Consider the following 15,507-nt stretch of genomic DNA (forward strand, 5'->3'; position numbering starts at 1 on the left):
CTTTGTCACTCGAGGGCCTCTTCAACCAATATTTTGATAGGATCTCCTACCCCCTCATCTTTCTTTTCATCCGCCATGGGAGGCCGTCGGGATTTGTGAGGCTAGTCTTGCAAAGGTTCGACCAGTTCAAGCCCTAACTCCTTATATCCCGACCTTGTTGGGGACATGCAAGGAAAAATAGAGAAAGAGCAGATTGATTTGATACCAATGATCCAGATTTAAATATGAATGCAATAAAGTACAGAAATAAACATAAATATAGAGATATATTAGAAATAATACTTCATTTCATTAATGGAGAATACTGAAATATGCTTACAAATAGAAATGAAAATAAACTAGCTCGGGCAATGGTAGCTTATCTCTGAGAAGAGATGTGGTGGCTACATGCCTATGAACTGCCCTACAATGAGGCTCAAGGGAATTTTTATTATTGAACAATAAGAGCATACCCTAAACAACCAAAACCCTAACCCAAGGAGATGTAACACCAAGAGTTTATGGGCCCCGTTGGGGTGATTTGGACAGCCAACTTCCCAGGGTCGCAACTTGGTCATATTATCTCCGTTTGACATGCATGATAACCCGTTGGAAAGATCTCTTTGAGGACTATGATGGAAAAGGTGATTTTAGAAAGAAAATTGCTGGTGGTAGATTTCCAAAAAAATGTCACGTCATTTAGGGCCTCAAAACGGCTCCGGAAGTTTAGGACCCGAAAAACTACTAAAAATAGTACATTGTGCTACAATTAAGGAAACTAAAAAATTGTAAGAAGCAATGGTGGGGGTCCAAGTGGAATTGGCAAGTGGCCATCAATATCCACCTAGATCATACACCCTTGCTACTGACAAAGTTATCTTACTTGCCTCTGTGCAACATTGCTCTCAAGGCATTACCATACAACCCACTGTTGGGACTCCTACACCAAACAGTCTAAGGTCTAATTGGGACTTCTTACCGGGGAGATCCCCTTATGTTGGCAAGTCCAGCACCATCAAAATTTTGGAACTAGAAGGAGGGCCAGATGACAAGCTGAGTCGTCACATCTATTTTGAATCTCTGCACATCTATCATGACTCACTACCGAGCTGCTCTTTCAGAACCGGAATGTATGTCTTATGGAAACGATTTCATCATCCCAAAAATGCTCTCGGATAACTTGTCTCATAAAAATTTTGATGGTGGAGGCTACATATCCTTGGTAAGGGACTCTCTTGGCGTTGTAGGCTCACGCGAAAGACATGGATTCTTTGAAGAATACATGAGCTGCGCGTTGTTCATCTACACGCTTCCAGGGAACCCAATGCACTGGTGTGCCACGCTGCTCGAAAATTCTATTCATTCTCTTGCTCATCTGGTTACAGAGATATACCGTGCTTTCAATCACTATAACCCTAAATCACTCAATGAAGAAATTCTGAAATTACTAAAAGCACCTGATGAATCCGTTGAACAGTTTCACACACACTTTTGCAATCTTGCATATCGATTCCCGGAGGATGATATTGATTGGGAATTTCTTGATGGAAGATTTGAGTATCTTCTTCACATATCCAAACCCTGATCATCACACTTCAGTGATGGAGCTGCACAATCATGGGCAGGCACAGTTGTTGTCACAAGTAACTGTCTCCCTCCACCTCATCAAACAACTCCACCACCACGGAGTGATGTGGGAGATCATGCACACACCTCGGTTGAAATGTCGCGCTCTCCCACCCCACCCGCTCTTAAGATTTGTGCAGAGTTGGCTAGAAAGTCTATTGGTTGTCACGTGGACTCTTTCCCTCGACCTTTGTCCTCTGTTGATCCTCTTGATTGTACTGTCTTGTGTTCCCCCATTCCAGACTCCTCACCTATTGTGAACGAGCATCACCCTGTTGACGGAGTTGGTGTTATGCAGCCAACCTATGCCATCATTCATTATGAGTGTGTGCAGGAATCTAAAGAAGAGCCCGCGGTGAAGGATGACTCCCTTCTAGCCACGCCTCATCCACTTCGTCTTGACATCCCTTGTGATTCTATCACTGCTAATTTCTCCTGTGAAAGCTCATTTCCAGATGCTTCTACTTCCGATCATTCACAAGACACGTTGGATGTCAGTCTGTCATTATAGCATGGAGAGGACACATCTTCCTCAGAACATCCATCCAAGCTATCATCTATCTTTATTAAAAACACAAAGGGTGAACAACTTTGCTTCTCATCTACCCCTTTACCCGATTCATCAAATCATGAGGATGCCAACGAACATCCTGAATTTTCTGATCTTGGTTGTCGTGATCTATTCACTTCCTCATCCGATCACAATGTTGATTCAACCGTTGTTAATCTATCCAAGACACTGGTCTACAATGATTTATCTGTCAACGAAGTTGAAACCCCCCATTATGTCGAGGCACTTCATTCTGAGCTGATGGTTATTTCAGGCCCTCGCTGTCCTGAGGTTGGTTCACTTCCGGTTGGGAAATTTTTGAAACAATCAAGGCTCCTCATCACTCTCTGCTCTGCATAGAAGATCAACCAAACACCCAGATTTCGCTTCCTCCACTTGGACTATACGATCCCATCGCCCATGCGTTGGAGGAATATTACACAACAAGCACACATGCACAACACAATTGGTCTACCTTTCTCACGTTTGCTTGCATGTCATAGTCAATAGAATGCATACACTCAACATCTTCATGCAGCGAAGCACAACACCATGGCAGAACCACAGAATTCCTGTCATGCACTTTCACTTATCTTTGTTCTGTGGTTGCTTGTAAGCTCGAAGTGTGTTTGTCTTCATTGTTACATCTTTCTTGCTTGTTGGTTCACACAATTGTCTTGTTCGCGAACCATGCCTTCACCAACATGTGTCAACCAATGTGCCGGTGGTTGCATTGGAAGTATCACTTCACATGAGATGACCCATGCACTGTTAGCTTAAGAGTAGGAATAGCGTTTTCTTTTGAGTTGTTTGCTTACATGCTTGTTTTCTTAATTTGTTTGTTTGTTTGTTTGATTGCTTGCCTATTTGCTTACTCGCTTTTCTTTCTCTTTTGCTTCTACCCTTGCTTTGCTTTGTTGTTTTCTAGTTCGCTTGTTTCATGTCGTAGGATAGTTTTGCATGAAACCATGTATGAATCTTGAAGCAAGCTGGGTAAAGTACAAGAGGCCTTGTGTTGCTATCACTACTTGGTTATCTATCATCTTGCCTCTATATGAAGAACTTGCTACTTTCAGTCCATGATACATCGATGGAAAATCCGTATTGTTCGAAGTGAACCTTGGTGAAAACACAATGTTTGTGCGCTAACTAGTGTCACCTACTCTAGTCGGTTGTTTTTGGGTTAACCCTTGTCAGCTCAGTCAAGTAGAGTAAGGTGAGGGGGGGAACTTTAATAGGCACGTCAGAGGTATAATAAACTACTTATTTGTAGGAACAACCTCTTCTGCTCTCAATAAGTCGGGATCCCTCTTCCACCTCTGAAATGAATAAGTGATATGCACAGTTACGAAAATAAAAAATTTAAAAGTGAAAAAAGTTTGCAAAAATGAAAAACCAATAAGGCAAAAGAAGATAGAGGCTTCCGGTGCAAAGAGGTGGTGCAACTAACTCTGCCAGGGTACTGACCAGGCTCGTTGGTAGTGGAGCCATTCTTGTGTTCTTATGTGACTCTGTCAGGGTACTGTCTAGGCCTGCTCTCAACAGAGCAAAACCAAAGATGAAACTAAGACTCTGACGACTATATTTCTTGTGCACCAATATACCCCTCAACCCCAATCAAAACAACTATGTTTCCTTGGCTTGGAATGTGTGTCAATCAACCAAGAGCTTGGCAGATGCTACATCTTACAATCAAGCTAGTGTGAAGCCAAGACGAACTGAGAACTGAACAATACTTCCGAAGGTGTTAGACTTGCTTCCCATGAACAAGGTCCATTCAGAGAGCTGGAGTTCTACCAGTGTGTTGCCAAGTGTTGTAGCGGCTACAACCACCCTCCAAAATTTTTCCTTAGCTTCGTTTTGGAGCCTCCCTTCCAACCTTCACAGCAGCTTGTCTTGCTTCATCAAGTTCACAAGCTTCAGTGTTTTTCTTGCAGAAAGGCAACCTGTTGATCACAACATGATCCATTCCCCTCACAGGCTGTCCACCCAGACTTGGTTCAGCTGCAGGCTGAGCAGCTTCCCCAAGAAAATTGTGCATTTATGGAGGGAAACTAGCCTTCCCTCCAGAAATTGCGAAATCCTGTCTGGCAGCCTGTTGGGCTCCAAGATTGCGCAATTCTGTCAGTCAACACTCCCTGCAGGGATTGTGCGATTTTCCTCAGCAGGGCTGCTCACACCAGAATTTGCACAAATCTCGGCAGTAGTTAGCTGCTCTGCCCAGAAATTACACAAATCTCCTGGGCAGTCAACCCAGCTCCCAGCCAGAAATACGCATTTCCTTCCAGCAATCAAGCAGTCTCTTGCATGTGCAGCTAAGTTGACCGATTCCCTTCGGGACTGAGCAAAACAGACTTACATGCATGGGATGCTTCTCCCAAGGCAACATGTAAAGGCATCCCTTGTTTCAGGGATCTATGTTTAGCAGTTGGAGATTACATCCAAGGGTCATTTCAAAAACCTCCCGCCAAGTGTTGTTTTCCCTAGATTTGTGGCATGTGCATCACAACCTCGATGTTATCAAAATTCATCAACCGGACATTGTAGAGCTCATTCCTCACATCAACCTTGCAGCCCTGACATCGCACATCACATCTAGGAGCAGAAAGCACATTCAGCTCAATTATTTTGGGGTAAGCTCGCTTCCCATGCCTTGTGTTGCATTTCTGTCGCTTTTTGTGTTTTCGCTTGTATGAGTATTGTTTGATTGATTTCTTTGAATTCTTGTTGTCGTTTACATGTATATTAGCTTGTCCTCGCACCTTTTCAGTTTTCTTCAACATGTAACTGTTGTTGAATGCATGAAACTGATTTCCGCAAACGATCCCTGATTCACTGACTCGCCTCACCCACATGAATGCTATTCCATTTTCTGAATCTATCATTCATAATTTGCATGCATGATCATTCACTTATGCCTACACTTAGTATCATTATGCATTCATTGTTCTATTCGCTTTCAGTTGCCCGTCGGCGAGTCAGGCCAACCTTGGCCCAGACTCTACCTTCACCAAGGTTGCATTGCGCAATCTGGGGAAGGAAGGCTCTGCCTTCCTCTCCATAAATGCGCATTTTTTCCCAGAACTGGCCTCCAGGACTATTTTGCACATTTCTGGAGGACAGTGACTGCTTGGCCCAGGAAATTACGCAAATCAGCCCCAAGGCCTGTAGTCCTTCCCAGTTGGAATTCTGCATTGCACAATCCCAACAACCAGTAGCCAGACTGGATTGTGCGTTGTGCAGTTCCAACAACCATTCAGTCTCCCAGTAGCCTAGACTGTGCCTTGCGTAGTCTTAGCAGTCAGTCTTCCGACCTCTCGGCCGAAATTGTGCAACCTTCATGATCAGTCACATAGGTATGTGGCAAGTCAATTCTCAAGTTCATTTTGGTTTTCGACTGACAGATTTCTTACCATGAGTGTTTCCATGTCTCTAGGTACTGCAATTGTTCGTTGACCTCTCAGCAGTGTAGGTACAATGGTTTCCCAGAGGGCAGAGTCAAAGATACCATTCAGAGCACACTTGGAGATGCAGTCGATCAAATGTCTATGACCTTGCCTACTCACGAAGATATCAGGTTGTTCGTAGACAAGGACATCAAGATATGAAAATAGTATCATCATGAACAATAGCTGAAGGTATCATACTGAATGCAACGAACACGGCAAATGCAGCGAACACAACAAATGCAACGAACACAACAAATGCAATGAATGCAAGAGGAAGGTTGTTGACAACACAGAGGTGGAACAAAGTTGCAAGCTCAACATGATGAAAGAAACTTTGGAGACTTAGGCTATGAGGTGACAGCGCTACATGATGATCGTGCAAAGACAGGGAATGGAACAAAGAAGGAGTTGCATGTGCTGAAGCAACAACTCAAGGAAGAACATGAAGCTGCACAGACGAACAAGTGAGTTGCAGTAGGAACAGGAACAACAGTGGGCGCAACATGCACTCATGGATGAAACTGCGCCCGTACAAGTTAAAGATCCATCCCAGCAGCTGGCAAGGAGCAGACATGGTGAGCAGTGTTGTTGATTGCATGTAAGGGATTCAGCAACATGCATGCTATTGTGTGCATGCATGCAATCCAACCCATTCAACACACTCACCAAGGTGAAGACAAGAAGCAAGTCCAACTGGAGCTGAACATGTACTTCGGAAAGTTGATGTGCATGACCACCAGCACACACTTGAATATCAACATGGACACTATGCATCAGTGTGTTGTCGGTTCAGCTGCACCCAAGAAGACCATGTGCATGATAGCAAGTGAGTTGGATGAAGGGGCCAAACTAATGCACCAGTTGCAATGGAGGCAAGAGTTCGCTTCAGCAAGATGTCACCATGAGGTGCATGCACACCATCACGGATGACCAAGCTTGGCATCATCTCACCACCTTCACCATCACAAGCATGTTAAAGAGTTGGTCTCATCACAGCAGACCGAGTTTCAGTGATGTCTTGCTTGGCTTGCTCAAGCCATGTTGTCTCACATGAGTGCATGTGCATTATAACGTTGAGTCATGTCAAGTGTAATTCAAGTGTCAATAGTTGGATGTAACAGTCATAGAGTAGGTGAAGAGTCATGAGGTTAGTTGAACTGTCGCAAAGGGGAATGTCAAGGGTCACCCCACACTTTGCTATAAATAGTCCCTCATAACTCACTGTAAAGGCTTTTGGTTAGCCAAGCTTATTTTAAGACTATCTTGAAGAAAGCTTGGAAATTATTGTAACATGCCTTGGCTTCCCCACTATACGGAGCTAGTACATTTCTTTGGAGGAGCAAGCGGTGTTGGGCAGCAGAACCCTCGCGTACGGGTTTTGGGGCTTAAAGCTCACAATTTGGGGTAAGAGTATGGTAAAGGTTGCGCGAAGCGCGAATTGTAATGAGTCAAGTCAAAGGGTTGTCCACCTGAGAATAATGTAAAATAATAGAAAGTGAGTCAACCTGCCCATGGTTCGCGGACCATGGGAATGTATAAATAGAGCAGGGCTCTAGGGTTAGAAGTCAGTTTTTGGTAATTCTTGGGAAGATCTGAAGTGTATGGGATTGTGAAGGCGATATTTGCTCTGAGTCTATAAGTCCGAGTCGTGGGTGATAGTAGTAGAATAGGCTCTGCAGTTGTGTGCACAGAGGCCTGGTAGAGTCCGCAGCTGTGTGCGTGGACCTCTACAGCTGAGTGCACAGGGTGGAAGTGGAATGTACTGGATCAAAGTTAATAAAAGATAAGTTGTTCTGGAAACATTGTGTGTTTTATCGCAGATCTATATGTTTATGCTTTTGTTTAGATTTTATGCAAATTTGTAAGATTTATGGGTGCGTGCACTGGTTATAACTGTTGAATGCTTGATTAAAGACCTTAAGAATTAGATCTGATCTATAATAACAATGATAATAATAAGAATCTAAGAAGTGCCTCATCTCTCAACTACGCGAGGGCCCGATAGCTGAGCAGAGTAGTGCGAGTGTGCAGATCGGTTTGTGACCCTTCTAGTCCCCATCAAGACATCCCTAGGGTGCAGAAACCTGGTTCTAGCACCCTCCCCTACTACCTCGGGTTAGACTTCAGTCCGCGCTCCACGGATTTTTGCTGAAAGGGCCGATAGTGCGGGATTTGTTTGGCTAAAAAACTTCTAAACCTGGGTCAAGCCCCATCAAGCCAACAAATGGTTCTGTTGTCGGGACTGGGATCGGCCTAAGTGATGTCTGATGTCGGAACGCTAGAACCCTATGAAGAAAGAGATTGAAGATTGGTTGGATCAGAAGCTTCACGAGTTCATGGTATAGGAAAACAAAACTCTACAGATATCTAAGAAGAGGTGGATGGATCGCTACATATACACATAAATTCACAAGATCTTCTTCGCGTCCTTCTCGACAGAACTGTATGATTGGATCGCGAGGCTAGCTGACAGTCAGGGAAGGTGCAAACTAGAATAGCCCATCGTGTGGACTCCAGAGTTGGTGTGCAGGCTAGAGGCATCTGAAGATAAAATCACACGGGCAGTAGATCACTAGTTGGATTGGATAATAGGAGGGTTTATCACTGAGTTCACGATAGACACAACCGTGAGCTACAGTGAAGCCGAGCGGCGTTTTCTCAAGGGACCGCGAGGTAGGTACATAAAATCCTTGAATACCTGAATTAAGATGCTCTTATGTGAAAAACAGGTGATGCGAATCCATTAATGAGTGGAACGACGCGGAGTGGGAGAGCCTATCAAGGTATCGAAGGGCTAGGAAATAGTCCGTTAATTTCACCTCCACGAGAGGACGAGGAAGAGTGCACTTGGGCTTCTCCAAGGAGTGCAATCAGTTTGATAAGGCAACACATTCCACAACTATCATCTCTGCTAACACCACCACTCGCGTCGCCCCCATCACCCCCGTCTTCGCCCACACCACCTCCACCAAACCAGTGGTTTAACATGGTGAGCGCGATCAAGTTGCCTGTATTCAAAGGAGTAGGAAGCGAAGATCTAGATCAGTTTTGGTTTGTAGTAAGAGCAGTGTGGGAAGCGCACGGAGTTATGGATGATAACATTAAGAAGGCCACCCTGGTAAGTGCGCTGCAGGATCGCGCGCTGACTTGGTATATCAAGCATTTGAATGATCATCCGAATGTTGGGATAGCAGAAATCCAGATTGCACTAAACAGAGAATTTAGTCGGCTGAAATCAGAGACACAGTCGATCATCGGATTCAAGGAGATCGTGATGCTTCCAGGTGAAACCCCTTGGGATTTGGATCAGAGATTGAAGAGCATGATCTGCGAAGCTAACATGACGCTGACGGATGCACAGCACCATGCGTGGTTTGTGGCGTCTTTGACACCACATCTAAGGATGGCGCTATCACAGCAGAAGATCTCGACCCAGGCTAAAGCATTAGAAATAGCGATGAGGTTGCATGAAACTCCAATACAGGATCCTAGGTTGGGAGTTCAGTAAATCCACGCGCAACTACAAAACCTATGCTTGGAGATGCAGAGTTTGAAACAGGATAGGGTGCCCTAGCCAGAAGCATGAGAAGTGTGGTGCATAAAATGTAGAAGCCAGGGCCACGATAAGGATCATTGTCTGGTATTCATGAACTATTTAACAGGGGGAGGGCCAATTCCATTGAGATAGGAGGCGCAGGCAAGACCAAGTGTGGCGCCCATGCTCTAGTGCGCGATCTATCAGGTGGGAGGAAAGCACATAACGGATAACTGTCATCTATTGCAGAAGTTTACACAGACCTCCCAGCAGCTATTTTGCAACTTTTGTAGATCGATGGGTCATGACAAATGAAACTGCTAGAGTTATGAATTATTGATGGATCGAACACCCGCCTACAAGATGCAAACCGAGGCGCAAGGCCAGGATCTAGCCGCCGCAATAGTGCGCGGAGGATTCTAGGGACGAGGACGGGGATGAGGAGGAATGGGACCCAGACGAGGCCGTGGATAGCTAATCTGCTACAATTGTGGAGGACCTGGGCACTACACGCATGACTGTACGAACCTGACCAGAACATGTTGTCCGCACTGCTATCAGTTTGATCATGAAGCGATAGATTTCCCCACTCTAATTGCACAGATGCATGAGAAAGGAGTGCTTCAGACTACTCCAATGCAAAACATCCAAATGATGAGGTCTGAACCGCGCGAAGAAGACCCCAACGTGAACATGGTGCTCAGAAGCAGTGTAACCACAGGGAAAGATAAGGGGAAGCAACCTCAGAAGAATACAAGGGTTCACAAGGCCCCTATAAAGCAACCAGATTTTGACTTGGAACACGCGAAGGAGACATTTATGGAAGCTAAGAAGAGCTTCGCGGAGGCCTCTACTTCAGGTAGTAAGGATCAAACTGAACCAGGAATGGATCCCTCTATGCTAACTACCCTTTTAGAGACATTCATGAAGCTACTACGGAACAATAAAGCAATTAAGGGATTGCAGGAGCTGATAACTAGGTGCACAGGGTTGGGCGAACCCCGCGTGGTCTGAAAACTAGGAAAGAATTCTTTGCACACACAGCGGGAAATGCGATTGACAGCTCAGATTGGCAACTTTGAAATGGATCAAGTCATCCTGGACTTAGGTTCGGATGCGAATGTGCTACCTAAACAAACATGGGAATGCATGGGCAGGCCTGCATTACAATGGTCTCCTATTCAATTACGGATGGCGAACCAACAAAATATCTTGCCCATGGGGAGATTGCAAGGAGTCACAGTGGACATCGAAGGCACGAGCACACAAATAGATTTTGAGGTAATAGAAATTGTGGATGACAGTAACCCTTACCCCGAATTGTTAGGGATAAACTGGGCCATGGACATGAATGGAGTCATCAACCTAAAAAGACAAAAAATGATATTCGAGAAAAAGTCTCTACATGTAGTAGTTCCACTGGACCCAGCCGAGGGAGCATGCTACACTGAACCTGTGCGTGATGAGGACAGTGACGATGAATTGGACTGCATCTACCAGATAACAATGTAAGACCAGGATCGGGTGAATCTGACAGCGGATAGGAGAATCTCATGGGAACGCGACAGTTCCTGCACGTCAGATTCAGATGAAGAGATAGAGCGATGGCAGAACCGATTGCATGAAGTAACAACGATGAATTGTAATATGATGGTTAGATCACTGCAACACGTGACGACCGAAGCAAGGGAACCACCAACTGATGAGGATGCAATGAACATGGAGGAACCCGTAGACCACTATGAAAAGATGATACTGGAACAGAAGCGGCATGGTGCACAAACAGGGGTGCGGCACGCTACAACTGCATAGGGGTGGAATGCACGGCAAAAGACTAGGTGGACCTGGCGCGAATGTAAAAGGGGGGCGCGTGTACGGTTTGGACGACGAAGTGGGTTGAGCGTTCACCAGTGTCATATGATGCAGATGTATGTTGTACAACCACCTACCCGACTAAGGATCAAAATTCAGAATCCACCATGACAGCAGGAGAAGTGACGCATTCCGCCAGCCGTTCGCGACAAAGCACCAAGGGGTCGATGGGTATACAGGGCCATAAGAAAAAAGAGGAGTGCGAAGGTGATCCTATCATCGATAAGACAAGATGAAATTAGGAGGACAGCGGAATCTCCCTAGACCACAGCCCCTGCAGTTAGGACAGAACGCGAGAACCGGGGTAAAGGAATTCGGCAGTTGCAGGAAGCCATGTGGCGCGAGAACTTGAGACTTTGCGAACTCGATGAAGAATGGGCAAGGCTGAAGAGGAAAAGCATGATATTAGACGAAGAAATTGGCCAACTGAACACCAGAGTCGCAAAAATGGACTGCACGGAACTAAGAGGATCAGGCCTAGTCGGCCCTACTGCTGCATTAGAAAAAGCTGCGACCCTGCTATCATGGCTGCAACCGCACCTTACTGAACAAAGGAGTGTAGAACACGACGTGCTACTGAATACAAAGGTACTCGAAGGGTGCCCGCAGCCCGGGCTAGCAGGGAAGCGGAAGTCTTGCACGTCGGGTGCGACCACCTGACTATCTGTGGAAAGCACAGTCTCAGTGCTCCAAGCAGTTGAAAGGAGGCGCAGGACTATAAACAAGTTTGCAGGAGAGCTGCGCGGAAAGGAGGTTCCACGTAGGGCCAGTCGGTCATCAGGATCGCGGTCACGCAGAAGAGGCTGCGCTGCCACGTGGGAAGGCTGGGAGGTGACCGTTGACATCACTGTTCATGACAAGAAGTCCGAGTTATGGCAGAAAGGAGTGGGCGACGGGCCATTAAGATAGGAATTCCAAGCTAGATACGAAAATATCTGCCGCCAAGAAGATATTAATGACTCAGAAGTGGAGGGAAGGGTCGAATTCAAATTCACACATTCCTATAAAAACCCTAAGCATAGCCCCACAACAACACTTGGATATTTGAGATTTGAGCCAGCCTAGAATAGCAAACACCCAGCTACCTGGCCACCCATGAGTACGTACCCGAGCGGATCCAGGATAGAAACCATGTCTAGAACCAGAGTAAGGTTCGCGGAAGAGCCGTATCTGACCCAGGAGGAGCCGGAAGAGGCGGCTGCTGCCCCAGAGGTTCCAAAGTCCCCACGCACGCCACGACCCCAGAAAGACAAGCAGACTATGGGGCCAGTCTGGGTATCACCGAGATTCAGTAAATTGTCAGTGGCAGAAAAGGGCAAAGCAATCACCACTGAACTCAAGGAGGAAGAGGAAGATTTGCAAGCCCTGATCGCTCAGATTGAAGCACAGGATGAGGAAGAGGAAAATGTTTTCCAAATACCTTCGCTACCACCATATATCTCTCCATGGAAAGGGATGGCCAAGATACCGAAGGACCTGGAGGCCACGAAGAGTACGCTCCAAACTCTGCTTCTTCCGGATGAAATAAGGTTTGACGGTCCACCGCTGGGTCGAGTACCGAATATCAAGTTCGAAGATTGGGATCTTGCGGACAGTGAGAAGTTCCCCCAATTGGCCGAGGAGAAATTACTGCAACAGAAGTGGTTACGGGGTGTGGAAAAGGCAGGATTACTCAATCTGAGGTGGATACCCCACTATCACCGCACGGCCATCACGATTTTTGTTATCCGACAGTTACTATGTCTAGTACATGATGGGTATCTCTGGCTGGAGGAACCAATCCCCATCATGGCCGATTTAATACATTGAATTTCCCAGCTACCTACTAAAGGGCACGACCCTACGGACATAGCCGAAACAAGTAGCGACGTGGGCCTTGCAGAAGCCATGAAGGTTAAATATAAGCTAGAAAAGTGGAAGCGCAGGTATGTAATAGCAAGCATCAAAGACCGAGGGGTACGCATCGCCACCCAATTATTGGCCAGTAAGCTCATGAGGAAATGTTGTGCAGACGAGGTGCCAGCCTCTGTCATTGTGCTCGTGGAGCAATGTGCAGAAGGGGTTCAGTTCAACTGGGCGCAGTTTCTCTGTGACGAATTTTTGACGAATTGTTGGGAAGCCCAAGAGCAAGGTAAGACTTTCCATTACGCATGGTTGCTCCTAACAATCCTACTGGTTGCAGGAGAACTGTTGAAGGGTAGCTAGTTTCCTAACACTGACAAGAAACTACCTGAAGTCGTGCGATATAGCTCGCTTTGGGCTACAAAAGATGCCACAAGGATTCGTGAGATCAAGGTGTTTTGGATATTCATGGAGGCGAGTATCCAAACACGGACCAACCGCAGGCCATGGTTATCCCCAACAGTATATAATCGTTTGCAAAGTGTGGCCGAGTTCATGGCGGATATACATAATTTGTATATTCGGGTGCAAAAGGATCCCGCTCGAACATGGGTAAAGCTTCTGTTCATTGCAACAGATGATGCAATGTTTAAAGCAATGGTGGCATGGCCTCCAGAGTGGCGCGCTCCGGACTTGGTCGAATTAGACAAGATTGTAGCTCAGCAGCAGAAGAGAGAAATCAAGTTGAGCATCACAAAGTTGGCGGAAAGAATGCCCCAGGGACAGAAAACGCCCATGCAGTGGGAAGCGACCGAGGCAGCAGCAGAGACCATCACTACAGCCACAGAAGAGATTGTGGAGGAAATGTCCATAGAGCAGGACATACAGGGGGAAGTGGAGACACAGGAACGCACGGACCTGACCACTACATCGACCCAACTTAAGAGGCCGCGCATCCAGGAGTAGCCACCTACCCGCAAAAGGACGAAGACAGCAAGGACCTTGGAGAGAGACCTTCTCGCCAGCAGTGAACCAGTGCGTGACATCACTAAGGGTGCTCTGGAGGAATTGATGACGGAGCAGACAACTGTGTTGGGGGCGCTCAAAGCACAGCTGCAGGCATTGCAGGTGCGATCCTCGGGAGGGATGATGCTGAACCTGGTGGACAGTGCATCTGCAACTGAGCAGATGGTGTGCACCCACACAATGAACACTTTAGTATTACTAGCAGGCGCTATCCTAGCAGAAGTCGAAGGTGACATGAGGAGTTGGGGCTTGAATTTGGCCGCCCTGCCCAGAGAGACCCTATACCAGCTGTAGGATGGGGTAACCACTGAGCTCTGTGCCAGGGAAGGCCGCACCCTCCAGGTCTTGATGGAGCAAAAGGGAAATCTGGAGCAGGTCTATCTACAGCACGATGACTTGGTCACACACAACCAAGAATTGGAACATGCCGTGGTGGAGGTCTGTAGTAGTGTACCAGAGCTGGCTATGCTAGTAGAACTCCCAATAGCCGAAAAGGTTCATCACATGGCTGCAGGATTCCGTAAGGCCCAAGAGGAGGCTGCCAAAGCTCAGTGGGACTTGAACTTGCAGATCGTGGAGCTAAGGTTGAAAACGCAGCCTCCCACGCCACCGGAAGTCAGAGAGCAGTGCCGCCGCGCCATTCAGGCAAGGTTGGAAGTGATAGAGAACGCTATACATGATTGCACGGGATTGTTGGATCAGTCCCTTCTTACACTCACATCACTGCAAGAAGACCCAACGCTGCAGCAGGTGGAAACCGAAGTACGGGAGTTACAGCAAGCTTATGACAATGTCAGGGGGACTGCGCAAACGGTCGCACTCACTCAGCGCTTAGCCAAGATGAGGGAGGCCCAAGCCATGAAGGAACTGGTGGACGCTACGCGCCAGAAAGAAGATGGGATTATCATCACCACTACGATTGAGGGGAAGCTGACTCAACTGTAGGACACATATGCCCTAGGACAGGAAGGTGCCTCCGACAATGCCTCAGAAAGTTGTGCACAAGTGATACAGTGGACAGCAGAAGCATGTGTGGCCGATATCAGCACAGCGCAGACGTTGTTGGATGGACTCTGAGCCAAGATCACCGCGCCAGCTGAGTGACTTAGGACGAGTCGCGATGATTGTGTTGGGGGCCTGTTGGGCAGCAGAGCCCCTGCGTATGGGTTTTGGGGCTTAAATCCCACAATTTGGGGTAAAAGTATGGTAAAGGTACTGCGAAGTGTGCGAAGTACGAATTATAATGAGTCAAGTCAAAGGGTTGTCTGCCCGAGAATAATGTAAAATCATAGAAAGCGAGTCGGCCTGCCCATGGTTCGCGGACCATGGGAATGTATAAATAGAGTAGGGATCTAGGGTTAGAAGTCAATTTTTTTGGGTAGTTCTTGGGAAGATCTGAAGTGTATGGGATTGTGAAGGCGATATTTGTTCTGAGTCTGTAAGTCCGAGTCATGGGTGATAGTAGTAGAATAGGCTCTGCAGCTATGTGTGCAGAGGCCTGGTAGAGTCCACAACTGTGTGCGCGGACCCCTGCAGCTGAGTGTGTAGGGTGGAAGTGGAATGTACTGGATCAAAGTTAATAAAAGATAAGTTGTTCTGGAAACATTGTGTGTTTTATCGCAGATCTA

The 15,507-nt window shown here is 46.7% G+C and overlaps 1 pseudogene; it reads right to left on the bottom strand.

Annotated features, from left to right (window-relative positions):
* Nucleotides 1–13,410, bottom strand: part of LOC149221220 (uncharacterized) — a 62,365-nt pseudogene extending 48,955 nt beyond the window's left edge.
* Between the last annotated feature and the right edge of the window lie 2,097 nt (nt 13,411–15,507).

This window comes from Pinus tabuliformis, chromosome Q (assembly GCF_031772625.1).
Source record: "Pinus tabuliformis cultivar Carrire ecotype Pingquan chromosome Q, CPIR1, whole genome shotgun sequence".
NCBI lineage: Eukaryota > Viridiplantae > Streptophyta > Pinopsida > Pinales > Pinaceae > Pinus > Pinus tabuliformis.